This window comes from Dipodomys ordii, unplaced genomic scaffold (genome assembly GCF_000151885.1).
Source record: "Dipodomys ordii isolate 6190 unplaced genomic scaffold, Dord_2.0 Scaffold200, whole genome shotgun sequence".
Lineage (NCBI taxonomy): Eukaryota > Metazoa > Chordata > Mammalia > Rodentia > Heteromyidae > Dipodomys > Dipodomys ordii.
In genome coordinates, this window is record NW_012267416.1 from 2050716 (window position 1) to 2059669 (window position 8954).

General features: G+C 45.2%; 1 long non-coding RNA gene across 2 annotated transcripts in view; it reads right to left on the reverse strand.

The window, feature by feature from the left end:
* The window catches only part of LOC105999784, a 24401-nt gene extending 15534 nt beyond the window's left edge, over nt 1-8867 (reverse strand). Inside the window, exon 1 of one of the 2 annotated variants that reach the window (XR_001175755.1) lies at nt 8686-8867. This is a non-coding gene — a long non-coding RNA (uncharacterized LOC105999784). Of the gene's footprint in view, nt 1-7620; nt 7675-8685 lie in introns of those variants that run through there. The other variant, XR_001175756.1, reaches the window with a different exon arrangement.
* Between the last annotated feature and the right edge of the window lie 87 nt (nt 8868-8954).

Sequence of the window (8954 nt, forward strand, 5' to 3'; positions counted from 1 at the left end):
CTGGTGGCTCACACCTGTAATCCTTGCTATTTAGGAGGCTGAGATCTGAGGATCAGAGTTAGAAGCCAGCCTGGGCAGAAAACTCTGTGAGACTCTTGTCTTCAATAAACTACTCAGAAAAAGCTGGAAATGGTACTGGGGCTCAACTGGTAGCTTTAAGAAAAAAAAATCTCAAAAATAGGGCCCAGGCCCTGAGTTCAAGCCCCAGGATCAGTGCATGTGCATGTGTGTGCACATGTGCATAGCATAGGCCCAGCCCCAGCCCTGACCAACTGAATCCCAGTTTCTGGGACTGGCTGCAGGCAGTCTGCATTTTAGCCTAGCTAAAGCCAGATGCTGGTGGCTCACATCTGTCATCCTAGCTATTCAGGAGGGTGAGATCTGAGACTCACAGTTCAAAGCCAGATCTTGGGGGTGGCTGCCCTGAACTCCCATCCTGGTGGAAAGGAAATTCTCCCCAGGAGACTTCTGGAACTCTGTGATGAGGAACAAGGCGGTCATCAGGCAGGACTGGGCACAGCCCCAAAGGATAGGGAATAACAGAGTGCTCCCCTCGGCTCCCCTTCAAATCCAAGACCCCTACACATAAAAGATTGGTGTGAACATTGCTTTGCCCTTTGAACTGGGCTTGGACAATATCCCTGCTGTGCACGCGTGTACACACCCAAACCCACACTCACACAAATTGGATGACCATAGAAATGCTATTTTAAAAAGATCATCTCTAAGGAAAGACACTGGTGGCTCATGTCTGTAGTCCTAGCTACTCAGGAGGCTGAGATCTGAGGATCTTACTTCAAAGCCAGCCCCAGAAGATATATTTGAGAGTTTCTTTTATCCCATTAACCAGTGCAAAACCCAGAAGTGAATTTGTGACTCCAGTGGGAAGAGTGCCATCCTTGAGCAGAAAAACAAGTGAAAGTGAGAGAACCTGAGTTCAAGCTCCAGGGCTAGCACAAATCAAGCAAATAACTAATTAAAAAAATCATCTCGGGGCTGGGAAGATGGCTCAGTGGTAGATGCTTGCCTTGCATGCATGAGGCCCTGGGTTCGATTCCTCAGCACCACATAAGCAAAAAGAAAAAAAGCCGGAAGTGGCGCTGTGGCTCAAGTGGTAGAGTGCTAGCCTTGAGCTGAAGAGCTGAGGGACAGCGCCCAGGCCGAGTTCAGGCGCCACAACCGACAAAAAATAAATAAATAAATAAAATAATCTCAGAGCTTTCTTCATCTATAATATGAAATGATGAACAAGATAACGGAAGGATTAAGAAAGTGAATCCTGAAGGACTCGGCTCACCCCATTCTACCCCCAACACACATAGCAAATATACAAAGCTACCTGCTCATTACCTAGAACTCAACCAACTAGACCTGCCTTGCCTTGTCTTTTAGCACCACCTGCTGGTGCAGATGCAAAATGCTTCATGTTGCCATTTGATGAGATACGTGGACAAATCTCTTAGTTGCTTCACAGACCCCTACCTTCTGTGAGCTTCACCCTCACTATGTGCTACATGAACATGGTGGACTCCTTCTGCCCTGTATCCTATGGCTGCCTGGCTTGGGGTATTCAAATTCCTCTCTTTTCTTTCTGCCAGTCATGGGGCTTGAACTCAAGGCCTAGGTGCTGTCTCTTAGTTATTAAGGCTAGCCACACCTCCCCTTCTGGCTTTTTGGTGATTAATTGGAGCTAAGAGTTTCACCTGAGCTGGGCACCAGTGGCTCATGGCTGTAATCCTAGTTATTCAGGAAGCTGAGTTCTGAGGATCTCAGTTCAAAGCCAGCCCAGGCAGGAAAGTCTGTGAGACTCCTATCTCCAATTTAAACACCCAGAAGAAAGCCAGGAGTGGAGCTGTGGCTAAGGTGGTAGAACACCAGCCTTGAGCAGAAATAGTTACACAGGTAGGTCCTGAATTCAAGCCCCATTTAGGTGGGAGCGTGCGCGCGTGCGCGCACGCACACACACAAAGAGCCAGGTGCCAGTGCATGTATGTAATCCTAACTACTCAGCGGGCTGAGATCTGAGGATCGTGGTTCAAATCAAGCCAGGGGAAAAAAATCTGGGAGACTCTTTATCCTTATCAACCACCAGAAAACAGGAAGTGGAGCTGTGGTGCAAGTGGTAAAGTGCTAGCCTTGAGCAAAAGAGCTAAAGGACAGCATCCAGATTCTAAGTTCAAGCCCCAAGATTGGCATGCATGTACCCATGCATGTGCATCACACATACACACACACACACACACACACGGGCACCAGAACATCCAGACACATGTCAGGAAGCAATCATGCCAGGCTTATCTCCTGTCCCCTCTGGAATGCTTGGGAATTTAGTTTCCAGCCTCCAACTCTCCGTGACTCTTCCACTGCAATTCAGACACTGGATGGTGTCTACCTGAGCCAGGATGAGTTTCTCTTCCACTTTCCCTAGGAGCTGGTGGGAACTTGTTGAAATGTCTTACTTTAGGGTGACTTCTATTCCAAAAGCTCACTGGATTTGCGTTGCCGGTGATCTACAGGAACTGCCAAACTTGATTTTGAGCAGGTGATTTTTGGAGACAGCAAGCCCAGCGGGGCCTGCTTGGTCACTGAGGTGTGCAGGCTGTTTGCTCCTCTGGATTGTAGGTCAGCCCATGGGGAGGAAGAGTTAGCTGCATGTCGCCTGGCCATTTCATGATGCTACAGCGGCCTCTGCTGGCCATCCATAAAGCTACAGGCACTCTTGTCTGGTCCTAGTAGATTTGTTTCTTTTTCTTTCATTTCTTTTCTTTTCTTGCCAGTACTGTGTGAATTCAGCGTCTGGGCTATCCTTGAACATTTTTTTCCTGAAGCCTACTGCTCTACCACTTGAACCACGGCTTTATTTTCAACTTTTTTGGTGACTCATTGGAGATAAAAATCTCCTGGACTTGGGCACTGGTGGCTCAACCCTGTAATCCTAGCTACTCAGGAGGCTGAGATCTGAGGATCGTGGTTCGGTCAGCCTGGGCAGGAAAGTCCGTGAGATTCTTATCTTCAGTAAACCACCAGAAAACCAGAAGTGGTACTGTGGCTCAAGTGGTAGAGCGCTAGTCTTGAGCTGAAGAGCTGAGGGACAGTGCCCAGGCCCAGAGTTCAAGCCCCACAACCGACAAAAAAAAGAAATGAAAAAAACTCTCATGGCCTGTCCTGCCAGAGCTGGCATCAAATGTTAATCTTCAGATCTCAGCCTCCTGAGTAAGCTGGGATTGCAGGCATGAGCCACCACCACTGGCATCCAACTAATCCTGCCTTTGCTATTCATTGGCAGAAGGACTTTGAAAAATACTTTAACTTCCTTGGCACTTGAGGGAATGCTGAGAAGAGTTTGTTTTTGTAATGCTGATCCTAGTGCTGGATGCTGTCCTTGAGTTTTTTTCTTCCTTGCTTTTATTTATTTTTTTTGTCAAGCATGGGGCTTGAACTCAGGGCCTGGGCACTGTCCCTGAGCTTTTTTTTTTTATTTTTTTTAAAATATTTTGTTTTTATTTATTTTTATTTTTTTGGGGGGGGACCGGTAGTGGGGCCTGAACTCTGTCCCTCAGTTCTTCAGCTCAAGGCTAGTGCTCTACCACTTGAGCCACAGCACCACTTCCGGCTTTTTTCTTTTTGCTTATGTGGTGCTGAGGAATCGAACCCAGGGCCTCAGGCATGCAAGGCAAGTGCTCTACCACTGAGCCACCTTCCCAGCACCTCCCTGAGCTTTTTTGTTCAAAGCTATTGCTCTATCACTTTGAGCCACAGCTCCACTCCGGGGTTTCTGGTGGTTAACTGGCAATAAGACTCTCAGTGACTATCCGGCTCAGATTGGCTTTGAACCACAATTCTCAGATCTCTGCTTTCTTAGTAGGTTGGATTACAGGCATGAGCTACCAGCACCCAGCTCCTTGAGCTTTTTTTTTGGGGGGGGACCGGTCGTGGGGCCTGAACTCTGGGCCTGGGCTCTGTCCCTCAGCTCTTCAGCTCAAGGCTAGAGCTCTACCACTTGAGCCACAGCACCACTTCCGGCTTTTTTCTTTTTGCTTATGTGGTGCTGAGGAATCGAACCCAGGGCCTCAGGCATGCAAGGCAAGCGCTCTACCACTGAGCCACCTTCCCAGCCCCTTCTTGAGCTTTTTTTAACTCAAGGTTTGTGATCTACCATTTGAGCCATAGCTCCACTTCCAGGTCTTTGGTAAGCCTCATGATTGACAAATTAGGAAAAAAAAAAAAAGTCTCACGGGCTTTCCTGCTTAGGCTAGCTTCAAACCACGATCTTAAAGCCTCAACCTCATGAGTAGCTACTTAAACTCTTCTAGAGGGCTTCTTTGAAGCAGGAACCCCTCGGCCCCAGCCCCTGACTCAGCCGGCCTGGGCTTATATCCTCCTTCTCTAAGGGGCAGAAATCCCACAGAGCAGTAGGAGTTATAGCCCCATGGCTATAACTATAGGGATGTCTGCCTGCCAAGAGTGGGAACAGGCATCTAACATCTTTCTCAGCTCCCATATTCCTCTCACAAGACAACAATCAGCTAGCATTAGTGGAATTTCTCAGTGTGGCGAGGGCAATAGAAGGAGCAGCTTGCAAACCCCGGGGGAGCCTATGTGCAAGCTCAGATTTGGCCCTTGGATCAGCTTTGTAGGGTAAGGTCTGAACAGTGACCCCTCCCTCCCTCTGGGCTAAGTTTCTGTCCAGTATCTGTTACCTAGGTAACTGGCAGACCTGGAAGCAGTCACCTCCCTCCCCCCCCCACCCCCCAGGTCACAAGCCTCCTACCTGACCTTAGGAGGGTTTCAGACCCTGAGGTCACATCCAGATCCAGTGTGGGCCACACCTTTCCCTCACCTGGCCACACCTCTTCCAGTCCCTGGCCTAGATAAGTCTAGGCCCAGAGGTGGGTTCCCAACCCCCCCTTCCTTTTTAGTTATGCTTCTCTACCATGCATGGTGGGGGCAGCAGTTCGGTAAATAAACTTCTTTTCCTGCCTGAATACACGTGGCTTTCTATTCATCGGCTACCTAATGAAACCTACCTATTTAATATACCTTACCTGTAGAAAAGCAGAATTCTCCACAATAGTCTCGAAGTAACCAGAGAAATAAACAAATCCTATCCATTGTTGTTACACTGTCTTTTTAAATGTTCTATTTCTATTAAAAATGATCAGGTATGCAAAGAGATAGTAATCTTGACAACTAGGGGAAAAGGTGGCTTTTGTGAGTGAGGCCAGAGATCAGATTTAATAGATTTCAAATTACTAAGATAATAATAGTAACAACAACCACATGCAACAAATACAGTCTGTTAGAAGATAAGCCCTGTGGTAGAGGTAGGGAAGCTAGTGAAGGTGATTGAATAAAACGTGCAGTAAATTAAAAAGTGCAAAGATCCCTACAGTTGGTGGCTAGTGCCTGTAATTCCAGCTTCTCAAGAGGTTGGGATCTGAGGATCAGGGACTAAAGCTATCTTGGACAGGAAAATCCATGACACTTTAATCTCTAACAAACTAATCAAAATGCTGGAAATCGAGGTGTGGTTTAAGTGGTAGAGAGCAATCGTTGGGTCAAAAAACAAAGCTTAAGGACAGGGCCAAGACAATGGCAAGCGTATACATTAGTTATATACTTAGTATTTCATGGTGACATTTTCATACATGTTTATAAGGTATTCTATGCAGTATCTCTGCTTTGTCACGCTCCCTTCATTATGTTGTAAAATAGTTTCAACACGTTTCATTGTTTTATTATCATGCATGCAAATCATCAATTTTGACTATGTTTATTTTCTTTCTGTCAAAGTACTATACAAGCATTTATAAAAACAGAGCAATGAAATCTGTTGAAATTATTTTATGAAGGAGGGGGGATGAGGAAGAATTATTGAGTTCGATGAAGTAAACTGTATTCTTGTATTAAAATGTCACCATGAAACTCCCTGCACAACTAACATATTTTAATAAAAATATCTGTAAAAAAAAGAACTGTTAGTCAATATTCTACTTAATGGTGAAACCATATGTATTTATGCCCTAAAATCAGCAACAAGTTAAAGATATCTACTCTCACCACTTTTTTAAAAATTTTATTTATTTATTTATTGGGTCTGGTCATGGGGACTGAACTCTGGGCCTGGGCGTGTCCCTCAGTTCTTCAGCTCAAGGCTAGTGCTCTACCACTTGAGCCACAGTGCCACTTCTGGCTTTCTTCTTTTTGCTTATGTGGTGCTGAGGAATCGAACCCAGGGCCTCAGGCAGACAAGGCGAGCGCTCTACCACTGAGCCACCTTCCCAGCCCTATTCTCACCACTTTTAAGTTGCACTGTACAGCAGTAGCTAACAAGGTCAATTTGACAATAGAAATCTAAGTATCTATGTAGATAGGAAGGAGAGTAATTATCTTTTGTGCTGATAAACATTATCTTTTAATTTGTGCCATCCTGGGGCTAGAACTCTGGGACCACATGCTGTCTCAAGAGTTTTTTTACTCAAGGCTAGAGCTCTACCACTTGAGCTGCAGCTCCACTTCTGGCTTTTTGGTGGTTAACTGGAAATAAAATTCTCATGTACTTTCCTGCCCAGGCTAGTTTCCAACTGCAATCCTCAGAAATCAGCCTCAAGAGTAGCTAAGATTACAGGCAGCAGCCACTGTCTCCCAAAGCTAATATTATCTTTTATTTAGAAAATCACAAGAATTTACTAAAAATTATTATAGTCAATAACTGAGTTCAATGAAGTAACAGGATAAAATATTCATTTACAAAATAATTGAGCTTGGCAGTATTTTCACAATAAAAAAAATAATTGAGCTTGGGGCTGGGAAGGTGGCTCAGAGGCAGAGTGCTTGCCTTGCATGCATGAGGCCCTGGGTTTGATTCCTCAGCACCACATAAGAAAAAAGAAAAAAGCCGGAAAGGGTGCTGTGGCTCAAGTGGTAGAGCGCTAGCTTTGAGCTGAAGAGCTGAGGGACAGCGCCCAGGCCCAGAATTCAGGCCCCACGACCGGACCCCCCAAAAAATAATTGGGCTTATATATGTGAGCAGTGAACAATTTAAAAATAATGTAGGGAGTCCATTCTATTTACACTTGTATAAAGATAAAACAGTTAGGGCTGGGAAGGTGGCTTAGTGGTAGAGTGCTTGCCTTGCATGCATGAGGCCCTGGGATCGATTCCTCAGCACCACATAAACAGAAAAAGCCAGAAGTGGCCCTGCGGTTCAAGTGGCAGAGTGCTAACCTTGACCAAAAGCAGCTTAGGAACAGCGCCCAGGCCCTGAGTTCAAGCCCTAGGACTGACAAACAAACAAACCCTTAGAAATAAATGTATCAAAAATGTAACCTTAAAAAATGAAAACTACTCTACACAACTAGTCTTGGAAGCTCCCCAGATTTTACTTGATCCTTATCTCCTTGCCTCTGAGGAATTTACTTTCAAATTTTACAGAAAGAAATTATTTCTTCTTTCTTTTATATTACTATACATGCTCTCAAATTGAAGTTTATACATACAAATAGGCCCCATAATTTCCATTTTTTTGAGGAATAGGTCAGGTTCACAAAAAGAGGCATAGAGAACCCATACACTTGAGGACTGAATATCAAGAATGAAAGTTTCCTACCCAGTTCTTACCAATCATGTTGTATATAGTGGATCATCCAAAATGACAGGAAACCTTTAAGAGAGAAGTAGGGGATCTAAGATATGAGGGAGGGAGACAATATATTTATTCCACAGTCTAATGGATAAGGTCTGGTAAGACAAGTCTGTGGTCTCTTAGATATGTAGCCTAGAGTTATTGAGAGGGACTTTTAGGATCAGAGAAGAGGTAGGAATTCAAAACAAAGTAAGGCATGCAAAATGGAAAAAACAAAAACAGACTAGATTGGAGTAAGTGATAAAGCTCATCAACATAGGCTTTCCCTAAACTTCACTCCTCTGCCCAAATCCACATTCATCCTGATCCCCCCCCAAACCACCATCTCTTTGAAGAGCAATGGAGGTGATGCATCATACTCTAAGAAACTTCTGTGAGGAAACTTTTCACTAGTCAGTTTTTTTTTTTGGGGGGGGGTCCGGTTATGGGGCCTGAACTCTGGGCCTGGGCACAGTCCCTCAGCTCTTCAGCTCAAGGCTAGCGCTCTACCACTTGAGCCACAGCACCATCTGGCTTTATTCTTTTTGCTTACAATGGTGCTGAAGAACCCAGAGCCTCAGGCATGCAAGGCAAGCGCTCTACCACTGAGCCACCTTCCCAGCCCTGAAACTTTTCACTAGTTTAGCTGAAGAAGGAGAGCACAGCAAAGGCTCACAGACAGTGCCCAGCATCTGAGGACCAACAGCAAAAAGAAAGAAAGAAAGAAAAAAAAAACCTTTAAAGGAAAGGCAATATTTAGAAACAAATAACCATACACATCTTAAGATTTCATGGATGGAATCTGGGAGTTTTGGGGAAATTAATTGTTCGATTTTGAGAAATCTAAATTGACAGGAGGCTTATACTGCCTAGTTATCTAACAATCCTGCTATTTTATTCCAGTGTATACATTAGAGCCTTGGAAAATGGTTCAACAATCAGTTGACTGGAGATAAAAGCCAGCTTACCTAATGCTCCCTCCCAATACATTTCCATTTTCTGGTTGGTCTCACAATGTTTCAGGAGGCACACAGTGATTTTCAAAACAAAACTCATCTTACCTCCCACAGCTTGGAGAGCAATGTCCAAATGCACGGACTGCCAGGACCTAGGGTCGGGGACGGGTCACACCCCCGCGACAATTCCGTGGCTTCCGGAACGGCGCGGTGCATTGTGGGAGTTGTAGTCTCCACTGGAGAAAAGAGCCTCTGAAAGTGTGGGTTTGGGGGAGAGAGAGACAGAGAGAGAGAGAGATAGACAGACAGACAGACAGACACAGAGAGAGATAGAGAGAGTCAGAGAGAGAGAGAGAAAGAGCGAGCGAGAGCGC